The sequence below is a fragment of the Lycorma delicatula genome, chromosome 12 (assembly GCF_047948215.1).
Source record: "Lycorma delicatula isolate Av1 chromosome 12, ASM4794821v1, whole genome shotgun sequence".
Classification (NCBI taxonomy): Eukaryota; Metazoa; Arthropoda; class Insecta; order Hemiptera; family Fulgoridae; genus Lycorma; species Lycorma delicatula.
In genome coordinates this window covers 6,517,218-6,536,118 of record NC_134466.1, presented here as the reverse complement: position 1 = coordinate 6,536,118, position 18,901 = coordinate 6,517,218, and the positions used below count along the sequence as shown (strand labels likewise).

The 18,901-nt window shown below is 36.2% G+C and overlaps 1 protein-coding gene across 1 annotated transcript in view; it reads right to left on the bottom strand.

Annotated features, from left to right (window-relative positions):
- The window catches only part of NaPi-III (Na[+]-dependent inorganic phosphate cotransporter type III), a 144,192-nt gene extending 125,908 nt beyond the window's left edge, over window positions 1-18,284 (bottom strand). Inside the window, exon 1 of the mRNA XM_075379761.1 lies at window positions 18,179-18,284. The gene's annotated coding sequence lies outside the window, so the exon portion shown is untranslated. The remainder of the gene's footprint in view (window positions 1-18,178) is intronic.
- Window positions 18,285-18,901: the final 617 nt, after the last annotated feature.

The following is an 18,901-nucleotide window of genomic DNA, read 5'->3' as shown; positions in this document are numbered from 1 at the left end:
ATTATACAAATTAACAAACACGACCGCCAAAAAAATAGAAAATAACAACAATAAAACGAACTAAAAAAAAAGAAAACAAGATACGGAAATAAACAACTAAACATCGTTATGCGTATTTAATTAAATAAAATGACGGTGACCGACCAATTTCCAGACACTTTTAATGCGTTTAAATATTTTTCACGCTGTAGAAATAGCAGACATTTAAGATTGTCTAACGATTAAGTTCTCAACAGGTCTATTTAATATAAAATAATTACCGTTCAGAGATCTTAAATATAGAATAATTACTATTCAGAGTCCCCCGACTGCATTTAAATAATTTCTTTGAGGGAAAAAATTTCCTTATCGATAACCGACCTGGTGAAAATTTACATTAAATGACTGCTATTTCTAAAATACATTTAAACAAATTAAAACCGTCTGAAGGCTGATCGGTCACCCGATATTTTATTTAATTAATGTTTTATTTCTTTATTTTCATACCTTGGTTTCTTTTTTTTAGTTCGAATTATTGTCGTCTTTTTTTATTTTTTGGCGGTCGAGTTTGATCATTTAATTGAGAAAAATTCACGATTCTAAAACCTATGGAAATAAATTATTTAACGTACAGAGCCAAATTAGGAAACGGTAAACGCTTCGATCTATTTCATTGGCGTACACCGATTTAAACTTACAGATTTCACAAGCGCTTGAATTCATCGAGAGACTTTTTATCGTACGGATCGTACAGCAATTTTCTGGGATCCAGTCGACTAAACTCTCCTTCGTCTCACGCGACTCGGTGCCACGTCAAGGTGGCGAATCTACCTACGGTGAACTCGCACACGCATAGGAACGAAAGAAAGAACCCGAAGGGAATTGGTTAACTGGCATTTCTCCCGCCACCACCCCGTTCGGTCGCTCTAGAGCATAGACCAAATGTCAGTGCCAAGATACGGCTACTGTGCCTCTAAAACAGTTTAGCGACCTCGTTACCTATCAGGGTGAGCGGATTAAGCAGGGTGCTATTCACCACCCGCTTATGCGTCCCAACCGCTCACTTGTCAAACTAAATCTATATCGGGGAGGCGCACCCCTTGTTACTAATTACTAGAAGTCATTAAAGTTAATAAAATAAAAGACAACAATTTAGGCTGTTACGCCTCGGTCACTGTATGCCAGCTGGTGCATGTCCACCATTTAAAGCGCTTGGAGCTTGTATCTGGCTGGTGGCCAGCCATTATCTCAGGAAGAACTTCCCACAGCGGCGCTATAGGAATCAGTATAACCCAGATTAATAAAAAAACTCTAGCGATGACTGCTGAACTTCGCAACCTCATCGAGGAACTCCCACACGGTGACTCGCGCGGCCAGTTTTCCCCCTGACCTCTAAGTTCCAGGGTGGCCCGATCTCTGGACCACCCAAGAGCAGGGCAGTCGAACATCATATGCTCGTTAGACTGGACCTCCCCGCAGACACACAACTCATCAGCCGCTAGGCGAAACCGAAACAAATATCGCTTCAAATCCACATGGTTGGTGAGCACCTGGGCACCCGCTGCCCTTAAAAAAAACTCTAGGCGTACCATCCCCCCAGATCCTGTGTAAACGTATACAAGGATCTTCCCTTAGTCGTGGGGTGCCATTCAAGCTGCCATGCCTCCATCGCGAGGCTCCATAGCCTCTTCCGCAGGCGGGAAACGGGCAACTGAACGAAATTTAGATCCGGTGCATTGTGATCGCCGTTCCGCTTCCGTTCTAGCCCGGCTCGAAACCGCATCCCAAATGCCTCCATCGGCTTCCCGACCTCTTCGCAACTTCCACATGGCTGCCCGAACTTTCACCACTAAATCGATTGGGAGAGTCTTTTCAAGACGGTGGTAGCCTCGTAGGAGGTTGTTTTAAAAACACCAGTGCATACTATCAAGGTTCTGCGCTGGGCACTCCTTAAATTTTGAAGCAGTGCTCTATTTCCATCTAACCTATGCGCCCAAATTGGCGCCGCGTATGCGATCATGCTCTCGAAGACACCTCGGTACACCAAGTATATTTGACGGCCCGACAGCCCGTTATCCTTCCGAGCAATCCTTCTAAGTTTGTGCATCATAGAGACGGCGTCCGCCGCAACTTGCTTAATGCGGTTACTAAAAAGCAACTTGTCATCAAACAAAACACCCAGGTACTTATGAACCCTTACTCGGCTGATTAACCCGAGGGGAAATTCGGAGTATCAAAAAATTCATGTTACTCCTCTTACTTCAAAATCCGAGCCGGAAGTTAACAGAAATAAAAAGTACGTCAGCCGCATGAAGGCGACTGCACAACCGATTTATTAGCTCTTGCCTACCTGTATTTGTCGACTTTATAGGACGACGGTGATTTAGTCGATTTGTAACCGGGCGACAATAATCAAAGCCGTCATCCTTCAAGGAACAACGTCAAACTTGATTAGCTCACTGACGTTACATATATCCGTTCTCTCTCAACCCTTAGAAGTACGGTCGTCGGTAATCACCACAAAAAAGTATGACGTCGATATGTCTACCGTGAATTCGATAGCATATCTTGGATTATAAGCGCAAGAGTCACGGTAGAAGAAACAATCTCCCCCTGCATCGAAATCGTCATAGAAAATCATAGATTTTCCTATTTCGATACGGGATGATAGGGTATCGATTCGGATATGAATTTATCGAATAAAGTCTAGGCTCCTCGTTTCGTCAAAGAAAAAAAAACGTAGCCGGGTAGCGTTAAGAAACCAGGCAGATTTCCCTAAAGCGACAAAGAGAAACGATTTTTTTTAAAAATTAATTCTTCGACTGTCCGATAATAAAACATATCTCTTAATATAATCGTGTATGCGTTTAGAGTTGTATTTTTATAATTAGAAATGTAAAATATTTACTTAAAAAGCTCTTTCCGTGTCTCTTAACTTAATTCCACTAATAAGCAGCATTCTCTACCGCTGACTGCAGAGCGCACTTTTAGATAGAATTCTTAGAATTACGAATTGTACGGAGTTTGTCAGTGTAGCCGCAAGATTTAGTTAACAATCAACGTGTACCTCGCCAAAGTAGTTTCTCTACATTAATTTTACTTAAATTACGCTAATTATTTTTTTCACGACTAACGTAAACTTTTTAAACTCGTTATTTAAAAAATAATTTGCTTAGAGTAAATACATAATGCTCTCTCTCTCGCTCTCTCACGGGAATTGAATGACTGGTACATTAAACAGCGGTATTTGTATATAAAACTATGTTATAATAAGTTTCAGCAAGGTTTTGGAAATGAGGTTATGTTAAAAGCTGAAGTCTTTCGTTGGCTTTTTTTTGAAGATAAAACCAATGTTAAAGACAAATACATCGTCTTCTACAGCCAAACATATAATCGGTTGCTTATATATAAAGCATGTTCGGCTTTTAAATAACAAGTCGTTAGATAAATTTAAAAAAAGTTAACGTTAGTATCTAAAAAAAAAAAATTGATTGAACTAAAAGAAAAATTAATCCAGAGTAACTACTTTCATGATGGGGAAGGAAAACAAGCTGATAATTGACTACATCTTGCGAAGGCATTCATAAACTTTGTACTACTCATTACATCTTACGAGGTGTGTGAGAAAAATACGGAGACTAACTTTTTACTTACTAAAGTTTTTATTTTTTTCAAACAACAATATTATCCCCTTCAAAGTAGTTCCCTTGGACAGCTATACACCGGCGGAGTCCGTTGTTCCCACTCCTGGTAGCAGCGCTGGAAGGCTTCAACCGATAGGGCTTTTAACCGGTCCGTCACAGACTTTTGAATGTTCTCCAGAGTTCCAAAATGACGTCCTTTTAAGACTCGATTCAATTTCGGGAAAAGGAAAAAGTCACAAGGACTCAAATCGGGTGAATAGGGGGGTTGAGGAACCGTAGGAACGCGTTTTGAGATCAAAAATTCCCTGATGGAAATGGCCGTGTGACACGGGGCATTGTCATAATGAAGCATCCGCTTGTCTGCAATGTCTGGTCTCACGCGAATCGCTCTTTTCCTGAGCCTTTCAGGGACACCTTTGTAAAACACTTGGTTGACAGTTTGTCCTGAAGGAACAAATTCTTTACGCACGATACCCCTACTGTCAAAAAAGAAAATCGGCACGGTTTTGATCTTTGATTTGCTCATCCGACATTTTTTAGGTCGAGGAGATGACGGAGTGTGCCGCTCTTCACTTTGCCGCTTTGTTTGAGGATCGTACTCAAATATTCAGGATTCATTACCTGTGATCAAACGATTGAAGAACTGTTGGTCATTGTCAATCCTCTCAAGAAGATCAACGCACACGTTTTTTTCGGTTGTCCTTCTTTTCCGTCGTGAGATTTTTCGACACCACTTTCGCATGTCCAAATCGACTGTCAAAATTTGACGTACGATGAAAGCGTTTAAATTTAACTGTTCACTCATCATTCTTATTGTTAAACGACGGTCCGATCTCAGCCTCATGCGCTCAACGTTTTCGTCAGATTTTGAAGTCGAAGGTCTCCCTGAGCGAGGTTGATCTTCAACGTGTTCTGGGCCTTCCGAAAATAATTTGTGCCGGCGGAAAACTTGTGCTCTTGATAAGCAATGTTCTCCGTAGGCCTGTTTCAACTTTTCAAAGGTCACATTCACGGATTCTTCAACACAAAACTTGATTGCACAACGTCGCTCTAAATTAAAATTGCTCCATTTTCGTAACACAACTTCACCGATGGCGCCGACAAAAATAATGTGTTGGCTGAACGGAGTTGAAACTCGTACTGAGCATGTGTGGAAGGGGTGATCAAACTGGTCTAGCACATACCGGTAGACACAGCGTTGCCAGATCGCTCGGAGTGTTACCAATTTCATTATTTTTCTCACACACCTCGTATATCTCAGATATCGCGAAGATCGCCGTTTTACTGCAGACGAACTTCGTGAAATGTGTCCAGAAGTCGGTTGAATTATTTTGTATGAAACGGTAACAAACAGTCTGAATTTCGAAAAATGTGTTCGAAGGGGTACCGAAAATCAAATAGGAAGCAAATCGAGTTCATCGGGCTCGGGAGTTTCTCGTCCGTTACGAGATCGAGGGTGAAGAATTCCTCGACTCTATTAATGAAACCAGAGCGGCTCACTGCACATCGGAATCCAAAAGCATTCTATGCGCTGGCGGCATACTGGTTTCCCGTACGCAACAAAAATCAAAACACAACATTTGCGATAAAAAATGACGGCGATATTTTTCTCGGGTCGAAAAGGAATTTTATTTATAGATTTTTTGACTAAACGTCAATCTATAAACGCCGACAGATACTGTTAGACCCTTCGAAACAATTCTAAACAAAAGAAGAGGGCAGATGAGAAACGGAGTTTGGTGTGTTTGACGATAACGCTCGGCCCCAGAACGCAGGCAAAACGGTCGATCTCAACAGTTTCGGTCGGCATATTCTCAACCATCCTGCCCGTAGTTCCGACCTGGCACCAAGTGACTTTTTTCTTTTCAATCCTTTAAAAGACCATACGGGCGAAGAAACCGTCACGCCTCGGTCGCTGTTTGCCAGCTAGTGCCTGTCCACCATTAAAGCGCTTGGAGCTTATCGGCTGATGGCAGCCGTTATTTCCAGGAAGGTTTTCACCGACACGCCACAGGAATCAATAAATCCCCTTTAAAATTAAACTTAAACTACCGATGACGGTTGAACATCGCAACCTCATCGAGGAACTCCCACACGGTCCGACAATGCGGCTCACGCCACATTGATTCGCCGTTTATGAGCGGCCAGTTTTCCCCCTGACCTCTAAGTTCCAGGGTGGCCCGGTCTCTGGCCCCCCCAAGAGCAGGGCAGTCGAACATTAGATGTTCGTTCGACTGGACCTCCCCACAGACGCACAACTCATCAGCCGCTAGGCGAAACCTGAACAGATATTGCATCAAATTCACGTGGTTGGTGAGCACTTGGGCACCCGCCGCCCTTAAAAATGAACTTGAGGCATACCATCCCCCCAGATCCTGTATAAATCTATACAGAGATCTTCCCTTAGACGTGGTGTGCCATTCATGCTGCCATGCCTCCATCGCGAGGCCCCAAAGCCTCTTCCGCAGGCGGGAAATGGGCAACTGTTCGAAATTTAGACCCGGTGCATTGTGATCACCGTTCCGTTCCGGTTCTAGCCCGGCCCGAAACCGTATCCCAAATACCTCGATTTCCCGACCTCTTCGCAACTTCCACATGGCTGCTCGAACTTTCACCACTAAATCGATTGGGAGAGCCTTTCCCAATACGGTAGTAGCCTCATAGGAGGTTGTTTTAAAAACACCAGTGCATACAATTAAAGCTCTGCGCTGGGCACTCCTTAAATTTTGAAGCAGTGCTCTATTTCTATCCAACCTATGCGCCCAGACTGGCGCCGCGTATGCGATCATACTCTCGAAGACACCTCGGTACACCAAGTACATTTGGCGACCCGACAGCCCGTAGTCTTTCCGAGCAATCCTTCTAAGTTTGTGCATCACAGAGACAGCGTCCGCCGCAACTTGTTTAATGTGGTTGCTAAAAAGCAACTTATCATGAAACAAAACACCTAGGTACTTATGAACCCTTACTCGGCTGATTACACAAGGCTGAGGGGATGGACATCGTTGCCCGGCGAGTGCTACATGTTGAAGCGTTGAGGGCTTTTTGAGGACCACAGGTAAAAGCTCAAGATTAGAAACCGCAGGAGCGGTGGGCTTCCGGAATAGCCGTTGGCAGGTGAATTCTTAAATTAAAAATTAATGATGTTATAGTATACTACAAAGTTGACCGCGCAGCGAGTATTTCGGAATTATTTTAACATTCCTCATAATGATCCGGTGTCTTCTGACCGCTCAATAAAAACCCATCGATCTTCGAGGTAACGAATCCGCATCGAAAGAAAACAAAAAAAGCGTTAAAAGTGTGCATACCCCCAAAAAAATTGCGAGAGTGGAGACCGCTCTAAAACAAATTCCTAACCGGTCGATGCGACAGTATTTTGTACTGATCTCGAAGTAAGAAGATATTTTTACTAACATCTCCGATACCGTTCGAATAATCACGCGTGTACACTTCCTTCTATGGTCGATTATCGAGCGTGATAAACGTTAAACCTCCAGAACTTTCAAATAATCTTCTGACGAGTGACGAGTCTCTTTTCCACCTTTCAAGTTTCGTCAATCAGCAAAACCTTCGCTACCGTTCAAGCGTACAATCTCAAAGACTACACGAAAGCGTAATCTTTGCACCGTAGTGTCAATAACAGGCTGAAAAGGGATTTAATCGTTCGGAATTATAGGGGTATACTTCATCGAGGACGAAGATAAGGGTGTAAATTCGGGTAAATTCACAATGCTGTTTTAGAACGTCAGAAAATTTCCTTCGGCCAGAATAAACACATTTCTGGTTATTTCAATGCTACAGCCGCATTTTAAGGGCTTTCATATCCCGCCGTCTCTAAGAATGGAGACATTAAACGGCTTACAAGATCACTATAAGTGTTAGCATGAGTTTTTTCTTTAGGGATATTTAAAATCACAGTATTCCAAACGCACCCACCAGAACCTAAAAGAAAGAATCTAAAAAGAGGTGGTTCATAGAAACGATTTACGTGGCCACAATGAAAAAAAAAGACGGATAACCTACGTACAAAACTGTTGGAATGTGTGAAAAAATATGGTGACCATCTTCTAGATGTTATTTTCAACGAACCAACTGTTCGATATTGAATGATGTTCTATATGTATTAATGAATGCGAACACTTTTCGTCTCGGATTTTGATTCTGGTTTCAGATTAAGCATCGATGGAGGATTACAAAAATACACGAATGGCCGCCAAAATTAAAACTTTGTGACAATAATTTTGCAATAACGGTGTAATATACTAAAACGCATAAAAATATATAGCAGTCAATTTTGTAAATCAAGTATAAGGTTCCGAAAATGGCGGATGAACTAAATTTTTAATAATTGAAAAAAAAAATGCCATGAAACCGCTAAAACACGAGAAATAAATTATATTAACGTATGTAGCGTAAGTAAAAGTTACAAAATAATAACTGCGATAGAAATGAATTAATAACTAAGCGAACAGTAATCGTAATAAGAATATTCGTTCGCGAAAGTCCGCTAGGCTTTTCATCGATAACCGGTTAAATAATGTATTTTCATTCTATATGTAATAAATAAATAATAAAAAAAAGCTGACAACACGGTTGTACGGCTAAGTCGCGTTCCGGAAAAGTCCTACAACCGTGGGTTGTTTCTGATTACACACAAAATGACGGCTTAAACACAAAACTTAATTTAAAATATTTATCGTTTTATTTAAATATATGTATTTTTCTTTATTTAATGCAATGATTCTAAATAAAACGCGCGTTCATACTGTGGTGTGTCGGTACTAGCGACGACGGTCAGCACTAGCTCAACCAATGTAATCTCACAACTTCCAAAGAATAAATTTCGCTAGTCGGTCGGCAGACGGATGTAGCCGCGAGACTTAACGCACCAAGTACCGAGTCGACCGGGCGATCTATTTCGAGACCTAGCCAGACGAGTTACTTTTTTACACTTTAAATATTACTCATTTATTTAATTCTACCGCTCACCTGTGACGTCATAACTTAGCGACGATAACAAAATATTTTGATGTGGGAGTGCGATTTTGCATATTGTTACTTTTTGATACGGTAACAAAAATATGACCTTAAGTAGGCGAAATTTCGAGGTACTGTAGATGACCTTGGTCTACACAGCCTCGCTCCCGAAAAGTTGAAAATTTAATGGCATCAATGCCCCATATGTAGAAGTAATCTGAATTTTCTCTAAATCGGTCCAGTAGTTCTGGATGTAAAGTGATTTAGAGGCCGACACCGAACACGCACGCACGCACGTACATTAAAATCCGCAAAATTTTCATCCGGTTTTCTGAGTTAATCAGGTGTCAAAACGTCAAGATCCAATGAAAACCGCATATTCCCGAATTACAATGCCTTCCCTTCTAGAGCTATGACACTGCTCTACAGCGCTATCTAGACGGGAAAGTAAAATAATTCTTTTTTACTTATTTATGATGTATTTTTAATCGCCCAATACTGCACGCCATGCTTTATCCGATAAATTAGTTATCGCACACATTTACCAAGAAACCGAACAAAAATTAATTTATTAGAAAAGGTAGTTTTGTAAAAATTAATGTATTTAATAAACACGAATTGGATCGTTTTTAGGAAAGTTAATTTTTGAAAAACGATAAGAGAGCTTTTTTGAGTTTAACCTTATTAAAATCTATTTGTTAATGTTTTTTTATCGTGATATCCTAACTGCTAATTATTCTATTTTACTAACCGATTTATAAATGCCCGCAGTTTCAAGAGATTTACGTCTACATCTAGAACTTAAGAGAAAACGCAACATTTATCGCTTCGAAGTTCAATTTAATACATTTTTCAGAAAACGTCAAAACTTATTTGCCTTACTCGATTCTCACAAACAAGCGACTAAACGAACGCGTCTGAAACTTCACACCACGCCATCTCACAGATTATACTTATACAAATATCACGTATTCGGTCAAACTCGCGCCATCTCTGTATCAAACCGCGAACTTTCCGAACGACTTCCGTACATACCTTTTCTTCGACGTCCACTTACGGTGAGCGTTCAAAAATTGAAACGGTCATCTATTAAAATTTTAAATAACATTTTTAAAAACAGTTTTTGACAATTTTGTTTTGCAATTTACTTAAATAATTTATATCTTATCCGAGATAATAAGACCACAATTTCGAAATTTCTTTTAAGTAGTATCTTTATAACTCCACACGCCTACTTTTGTTGATAAATTACATAATTGAACCCGGTTTTACAATACGAAGTAGTCTCGTCCCTTTTTCCATTATTCTGTGTAGTATTATTCATCAAAGTTTAGAAAGCTTAGTTGAGGGTGGATTGCGGATCGGCGACTAGTTTCTTACCGCTTACGACGACCTATCGCATATCCCTTCCGTTAAATTATTATCAGCGGCTACACTACTCTACAGTTAATTTATGTATTTTCATAAGATGTGTTGTATACATCATTTACGTGTTTTTATAATAGCTAATTCCTCATCGTACTCCCAATCATATTTACCTGCTTCCACTACGAATTATATAATGCAATGTTAAATTAAAATCGATATTTCGCCCAAGTAAAAATAAATTAACTGCTTAATGCAGTGGTCCCCAAATTTTCCCGAGTCGCGGCCCCCTACCCTAAGTAAAATTATGACTATTCGTAATTATTTTTTTACTTTATTAACATTAAATTAATAATTATAAATATCTTGGTTCAATTAATTATGAAGCTTTTAGTATATTTCGCGGCGCACCGATTGGGAATCACCGGCTTAATATATAGATATAATTATTATTTATTTATTGAATTTTAATTTGTTTAAATAAACAACAAAACAAGGATACCGATTAGTAGCGAGTTATGAGTATTGTCCTGTAATGCAACATCCCTTTTAATGATTTGTATAACCTTGACCTACTTTCAAGCGCATCACCCGCTCTTGGAGTATAGGATACCAAATGCTTAATTTTACGACATAAAATTTGTTATACGGAGCGATTCCAAATCGCACGGTAATCTCTCGGGATATTTATAGACAAAAATAAGTTTATATAAACGCAGATCAGAAAACCGTTCCTTAGCGAGTTTCGGCTCGCGAAATATTTAGCCCTGCTTTCTGTTCCCCCTGTGAAAATAAACCGTCCTAATTGTCGAGGTACAAATCGAAGGAGTAAATTTGGTGCTTCCTTACGGTTTTTTTGTTTTAAGGAATTCAATAAAAGCGGACCCAGACCTCTATCTCGCTTGTTTTAACAAAAAGGTATTGCCGGAAAATACACTTTTTAAATCGGTAAAAAAAAAACTTTGTTAGTTTACCGATAAACAGATAAAGGTTTCTAGAACTTTGTACAGAATTTAATTCTGAAAAAACCGATGTAAATAAGGTCTATTAAAATTAAACACAAATTTGAGAATTTTCAACTTTGTTCGATCCAAAACAAAACACAAAACTCGGAAAAGCGATACGATTTTAAACAGAACTAAAAATTATAAAAATAAATGTAAAAGCTATCCTTCAAAAACATATTAAAAATTGTTACTTTTTCATAGGTTGGCGATAACAGCTGATCACGATTAAGTTTAGTGTCTAGCGTATGAATATTCATTTGAAAAGAGTTTGTGCTGTTACTATTCTATTGCTATATATCAGAGGTTAATAATTATTAATAAATCGATATATTTAAATTTAAAAAAAGGAGATGAAGTCTGATTCGAACCGATTTGCCTTCTCCTTGTAAGATCCAAATATTTCATTAATTAAAATTTTATTTGGCTACAACTCTGGAACCGATGAAAATAATTACCACTTATATCGTTGAAAAACTCTCGACGAGGTTTTATTATTGCGATTAAGAAAAAGTTCAAAATCCAAATGTTTCTGGATATTGCACTTTTTTTAACACTTTTGGTGTCGAATGCAATCGAAAGGGGAGGTACACGACTAGATGTTACAACAGTCCTAAATCCAAAATTTCAACACCCTGCAGCTAATCGTTTTTGAGTTATGCGAGATACATTCGTACAGAGGTCAGCTTAAACTAGTCAAAATGGATTCAGGGACGGTTAAAATGCATATTTTCGTTGAAATCTGAAAACCGAAATTTCTCGCGAACACAATACTTCCTTTACTTCGTACAAGGAAGTAAAAATGATATGAAGAGGAAAAAATGTTAAGAACAAGGGAAGAATAAAAATATTAAGAGGAGATGATAAATATAAACAGGAGGAAAACGTTGCAAAGAAAGAAAGAATAAAAACATTAAGAGAAGGTGATAAATATAAAGAGGAAGAAAATGTTAAAATCAAAGAAAGAATAAAAATACTAACAGATGATGAACATAAAGAGAGAAAACTTAAAAACTAGAGAACTTATATACAAATTAAGGTCGCAAGAATTACATCAAACCAAACAGCGATTAGATGATCGACAACAAAAAACAAATAAACGAAATGACGATCGACTCCGACTTGGGAGAATATTGTCCGAGAATATCAGAGAAGTAGAAGATAGAATTTTTTTGAAACTCATTAAAGATCGGGCATATATGCCTAATTGTAAAAGTTATTCTTCTTTCAGTCACTCGGTAATTAACTTCAATGTAGATAAAACGAAACAGATATTACGGAATAATTAAATAAAATTAAACTATAAAATTCAAAAATAATACGATTCTAAATTATAATTTTCAATTAATATTAATCAGCTGTTTTACCAAATCTATTATTTCTAATAAATTTTTTAATTTTTTACAAAATTTTATTTCACTAATAACTTCTAATTTTTTCCATTTTTTTTAATTATCATTGAATTATTATTTATTGTAATTTTTTTACAATCGGAGGTTAATAATTATTAATAAATCAATATATTGAACTCACAAAAAAAAGGAGATGAAGTCTGATTTGAACCGATGTTCCTTCCGTTTAAAATCAAAATTTCATTAATTAAAATTTTATTCGGCTATAAGTGCGGAACCGATGAAAATAAGTACCGCTTATTCATCATTGAAAAGCTCTCGATTAGGGTTTATTACTGCAGTTAAGAAAAAATCCAAAACCCAAATGTTTTTGGATTTGGGCTTTTTGGAAACTTTTGGTACAGTCGATCGCAATCAAAAGGGGAACTGCAAAACTAGATGTTACAACAGTTCTAAATCCAAAATTTGTACATCCTACGACTAATCGATTTTGAGTTAAGCGAGATACGTACAAACGTCACGCCGAACCGGTCAATATGGATTCAGGGATGGTCAAAATAGATATATCCGTTGAAATCTGAAAACCGAAATTTTGGCGACACAACGGCAGTAAAAATACAAATAAAAATATATTTTCTATAATTTAAAATATTTTTTTCATTTTTTATATACCGCTTATTGTAAGTAGAATATTATCGACTAATAGACGGCACATTTTATACCTAATTTGATATCGTTGGATATTTAGTGTACAAACATCGATCAACCGCTTTGAATGTATGTCAGTTATTACTTTTAACTGTAAATAATTATTTCATAAATAACATAAACTTATTAAAGCGATTTTCAGGGTTTTTTTACAAATTTCTTGTTTTATTCTATTCTATGTATTTTCATATAAATATTAAAATTTTTACAAAACTATTTTTTAATAAGATGAAGATTTTTTCCGTTTAATACTGTAAATTTTTCTGCTAAGTTTCTTTACCGAGTCCAATTTATTTCTTTTCTATCGTATTATAATCATTTTTTTATAAGACTTCACAAAATTGTCGATGAACTTTGTTAGAAATTTATTTATTTATAAAAAAATTAAAAAAGTACATTTTTAAGAGCATAAAGAAATATTTAAGACTATAACAGTACATTACGCGATGAGCATGTAACGATAACCATTAATGCACGTATGCGAAGTAAGTTACGACACGAGCCTTGGCGAGTGTCGTAAACTTCCCAAGAGTACATTATAAAGAGCTGCATACCGTATTTTTTCTACGACTGAGAAAATTTTAAGATTACAGATTTAAATCGGCGATACCAACCATTGTTTGCTGAATATTTTTACTTTCCCGTGTAATACAATAGCAGAACTATTGCTCTATAAGGGAAAGTATTATAACCGGTCCGATTTGGGCATATCCGGTTTACACCGGATCTTCACGTTTTCAGACTTAATGACCCAAAAATCCGGATGTTATAATACATATAAATTCATTATTTTAATACGAGAAATATCCCAAAAGTATGGCAGATATATATATATATATATATATATATATATATAGAGAGAGAGAGAGAGAGAGAGAGTGAGAGAGAGAGAACTTCAGGACGTGTCTATTATTAAAATGTATATCATATGCAGAGTGTTCAAAAAGTGACGAAAACTTATAGGAAAATGAGTAAGTTACGATAGTTTTTGAAAGTAGCCTTTTTATGCGATTTCACATAACCGAACACGACGTTCCGTGCTGTTAAACACGCTGAGGAATTGCAGCGACACATCGCACAATTTCGCTTTGCGATCAAAGAACGGTGTGAGAATGAGTTTTGTAAGCGGTACGCTTCAGGTATCCCCAAGAGAAAAGTCAGGGGGGGATAAATCAGAAGACCGCTTCTTGGTTCGGTGTCATTCACAACGCCTTCGAAATCACTTATCCGTAAAAACACCGATCCAAGAAAGTCGTAGTGTTGTCGGCTGTATGAGCCTTAGCGTTGTCCTGCGAAAACCGCGTGCACTCTACCGATCGGCAGGTATAGGGTTTACAAATTGTTGCACCTTCTGTTATAGCTCTCGCCGTTTACTGCGGCGTGAAAAAATGTCATCGAGATTCGCCTACGTGAAATCGCACAACCCGCTTTTTGTCCGCGCAGAAGAGACTCGTGCAGCCGATGTGGATTTTCCGTACACAAAACGCGTGAATTCTGCGCATTCACGTACGCATCACGGTGGAACCGCGTCTCGTTAGATCAAAACCGGTCGTCGAATTCTTTCCAGTATGGCGTTACAAACGACATGAACCGCCGACAGAAAGCTACGCGTTTTCCAGCGTCTGCAGGTAACGACTCGTGAACAACATGAATTCTGTACGGATGCATCTTTAAACGCTTGCGAGATGCCGTGCGGGCACTGCCAACAGAAAGACGAAACTGGCAACGTAGACGTCGCACAGAATTTTTGGGATTAACAGAATATGTAGCTTGCACGTCGATCAATTTTTCTAATGTTAGCGATTTCGGTCGACCGCTTTTGGCTGCACCTGCCGCATGTTTGCTGCATACACACCGAACTTTTCTGCGAAGGCGTTTCTGAATCTGGGCGTAACCGGCACATCTAATGTATCGGGAGACGATGAATATTCTCTGCTGCATTGTGTAACCCTTTTATCCTCGATGGAAGAAGGAAGCATTCTTCCATAAAATCGGGTCGCTTTTGAACAGTCTGTATAGTATGTTGCCAAAATTTCTCGGATTTCGATTGCCCTTAAAATTTAATTCTCCCGCTATTGACGTAATTATAGTTATCGTTAATAATAAATACAGCTCATTTATTTATTTCTTCTCTTATTAAAAAAATAAAAATGTTTATAATTATTTATTTAAATAGTTGTAAAATTACTCTCTCTCTCTCTCTATCACTTAAAACAATAATAAATCTGAATAAAACAGGTGGCTACGTGATTTTCAAAATTTTCCGGCTGTATTTAATCCTACCATGATTTAAATAAATCGTTCAACTACTCCCTTGTCTGACTTCAATAAAATTTCATTGGCATTAATGCGTCACGATTCACAAAAAGTTAACCCGTTCCGTATTATGTGACACAACTTTAATATAAAAAACACACACACACATATATATATATATATATATATATATATATATATATATATATATATATACACACATCATGTAGAATTTCGCCCTAGTTTTATTTTATTATTTTTTATACTCTGAGGGTTCTCAAACCACTGTGAAAATGCAAATAAGACAAACCAGTTATTCGATTTTTGTTTAACTCACAATATACTCGTACGTTAAGTATGAATGGGGAAAGAAGAAAGGCGGTATTACCAAAATCAAACGTCACCTCACGTGCGAAATGTACAGGAGTTTAAAAAAATATTCTTACGTAAAATTCCCGGTAAATACTGTTAATTTTATCCATATTTTTATATATTTATTTAAAATTAAATTAAAATAAAACCGTTTTTTAATAAATCTTATCAAATTTATTATTTTATTAAAGTAAATAAAATGTATTTTTTAACGTATATTATCATTAACGTATCGTATTTAATAAATAAATAAAATCTAATTTCCACCGATGAATATATTTTTCAAAACGTTATTCTGATTTAGGCGATTTAAAAATAAATGAAAAACTAATGTCTACGCGCTTCCGATTATTTTAGTTTTAAAAAACAAACCGCAGCTATTATATTGGCAATAAGTATATATAATTTATTTTAAAAAAGAATTTATAAAATGCGTTTATTAATTTTAAAAAAAGCCGACTACACTTGTTTCAGATACACGGCTTACACGCAAAAATTAATTTACAATATTTATCGTTTTATTTAAATCCGATACTTTTTCGTTTACTTAATTCAAAGATTCTAACTAAAGCGCGCGCGCTAACCGTATTTAATTCGCGGTACTAGCGGCGGCAGTCGGCACTAAGTAATTAATTTTACAACTTGCATACAACAAATTTCGCTTGTACGGTCGGCAGACCGGTGTAGCCGCGAGGCTTAACGCTCTAGGCGCCGGATCAACAGGGCGATCTAGTTCGAGGCCAGACGAGTTACTTTTTTACACTTTAAATATTATTTAATTCTTCCGTTCACCTGTGACGTCATAACATAGTACACTACTACAACAGCATTTTTTAGAGTAGGGGTGCGATTTTACAAATTTTTTTCAAATATTATTTTTTAATCGTTAACAAATATGCCCTAAAAAACTACGACCTAAATTAGGCGAAATCTCGAGATACTGAGGGTGACCTTGCTCTACAGCCTCACCCCCTTAACCTCTTAAGTTGAAAATGTAATGGCATCAATTCCCCGTATATAGAAGTAATGTGACCGAGTTTACTCAAAATCGCTCGCGTAGTTCTGGAGATATAAGGTGATTTAGAGCCCGACACCGAACACACACAAACAAACATTAACACCCGGAAAATTTCCATCCGGTTTTTTTCATTTCTTAAGTATCAAAACGTCAAGATCCGATGAAAATCGCATATGCCCGTATTGAACCGATATAATATTTTTCCTTGTAGAGCTATACGGGAAAGTAAAATAGTGTTATTTATGTAATAACGTTGTAGTAAACAAAAACCTTTGTAAATATTAAATGACTTTGTAAACGCATTTCACTTTTTTTCTTTAATCTTTCTTTTATAAGTAAATGTTACGTAATAACTTAGGATGATTTAAAAACCATAATTTTACGTTTATGTAATTTAAATACGACCATTTTCCCTTATTAAAAGAAATAACCTGGAAATTAAAAATTTAGTTCAATATTACTTACGAGTAAAACGTTTTCAAAAAGTTAGGTTAAACTGTTCCTTTAACATAAAAATATATTTAATTTCCAGCAAAATTTCAAAAGCAACGTTTTTTCTGTAACAGGTTAGTTAAACACTGATAGCCAGTAAAGTGTTGTATTACAAAAAAAAAAAAACGAATTTACGTAGTCTAGAAAATACACTTCTTTTCTAATATGGTTTTACATCAAGATGTTGAAACTTAAATGAACAGGTTAGATGAAAATTTTGAAATATATTATTAAAAAAAAAATAACGTTAACTATACCGGTGGACCGTATTTTAAAAAAACCGTGACTAAATAATTTAAACCGAGAAAATTTTTTTTGTAACAAATAACAGAAAAGAAAAAATTCCAGTACTAAAAGAGGAAATTAAAGATAAATTATAATAGATTAATACAGATATATTAATACAAAGCATAGACGAACGAAAAATTTCATCATACCAGTAAAATTATTTATGAAAACGAGACAAAATATTTTTTAATAAAAATGAAAATCAAACATTTAATAACTGTGCACTGAAACTAACAATAGTGTATGTATATCGGCCGATTGTGATATATCAAGCAGAAATACTTAACCTTATAATAAATATTCCACCTGCAATCAACCCGACCGTTAACAAAGATTAAAGGTAAAAGCGTAAGCAAAAAAATATTTTTTTTTAAAATACAGTTAAATCGAAAAAAATCTATGAAATAACGTATAAAATAGTAAATCCCTATAAAATAGTTAATCTAATTTGTTGCAATCGAAAATGTCAAGTCTAGGTTAGATTATAATCAATACGATATATTTTACGAGGATTTAATAGATTTTTCTAGTAATTATACTAACAAATATTGTTGTTATTTCATCAAAGCTACCTAATAACATTTTTATGTATTTTACATACATCAATAAACACGTGGTTTTACAATGAACTAATCTATAACGATTCACCATAAAATGTCAATTCAACAACCGATGCTATTTTCAATTCTTTTTCTAAATATTAAAAATAATAAAACATACCTTCAATTATTTTAAACGATCACTTCTCAAATTCGTTGATTTTAGTAATATATAAGTATTTTTAATAAGTATATATCTGAGAAGGCAGCTATGAAGCCACCGCATGTGAATGACAACGAAACCGGCTACACATAGTATAAAATACTGCACCCCCACTACAAATGCACCGGCTCGCCGCAACAGATCGATTAAGATAGCTTTAACATCATACTTTTAACGATATCTTTTGGCAATACGTATAACTTCTTCCAGTACGCAATCTCTTTTCAGGATAAAAATTACTTCCTCTAATTATCATCGACAAAATAGTTATTTTTAATTAAACATGAATGAAACAATACCGATTGAAAATGTTTTCTTTTAATTTTATAAAATACTACCTGACCGTCTAACTTTGAGATTCCTCAAAAAGTAAAAGGGATACGCTTTCTTAAAATTATTATTTTTTACGAAGCTTTATAAAGTTTAAACTAAAATTTGTAATAAAATATTTTTTAGAGATTATTTTCATTAGAATCAGTTGTGTCGTACAATTATGAAGGAATGAGAGCCAGTGACCAAAATCATTTTAAAAATTTATCCAAATTAATATTTAATCTACAATTTAAACTTTTATAACGTATTGAACCAAATAGCATGTTGACATAATTTTTTAAAAGCTTACTTCAAAATGTGTTGTCATCTTTGTAAACTACACTCAATAATGTAAAGCATCCATTGAAA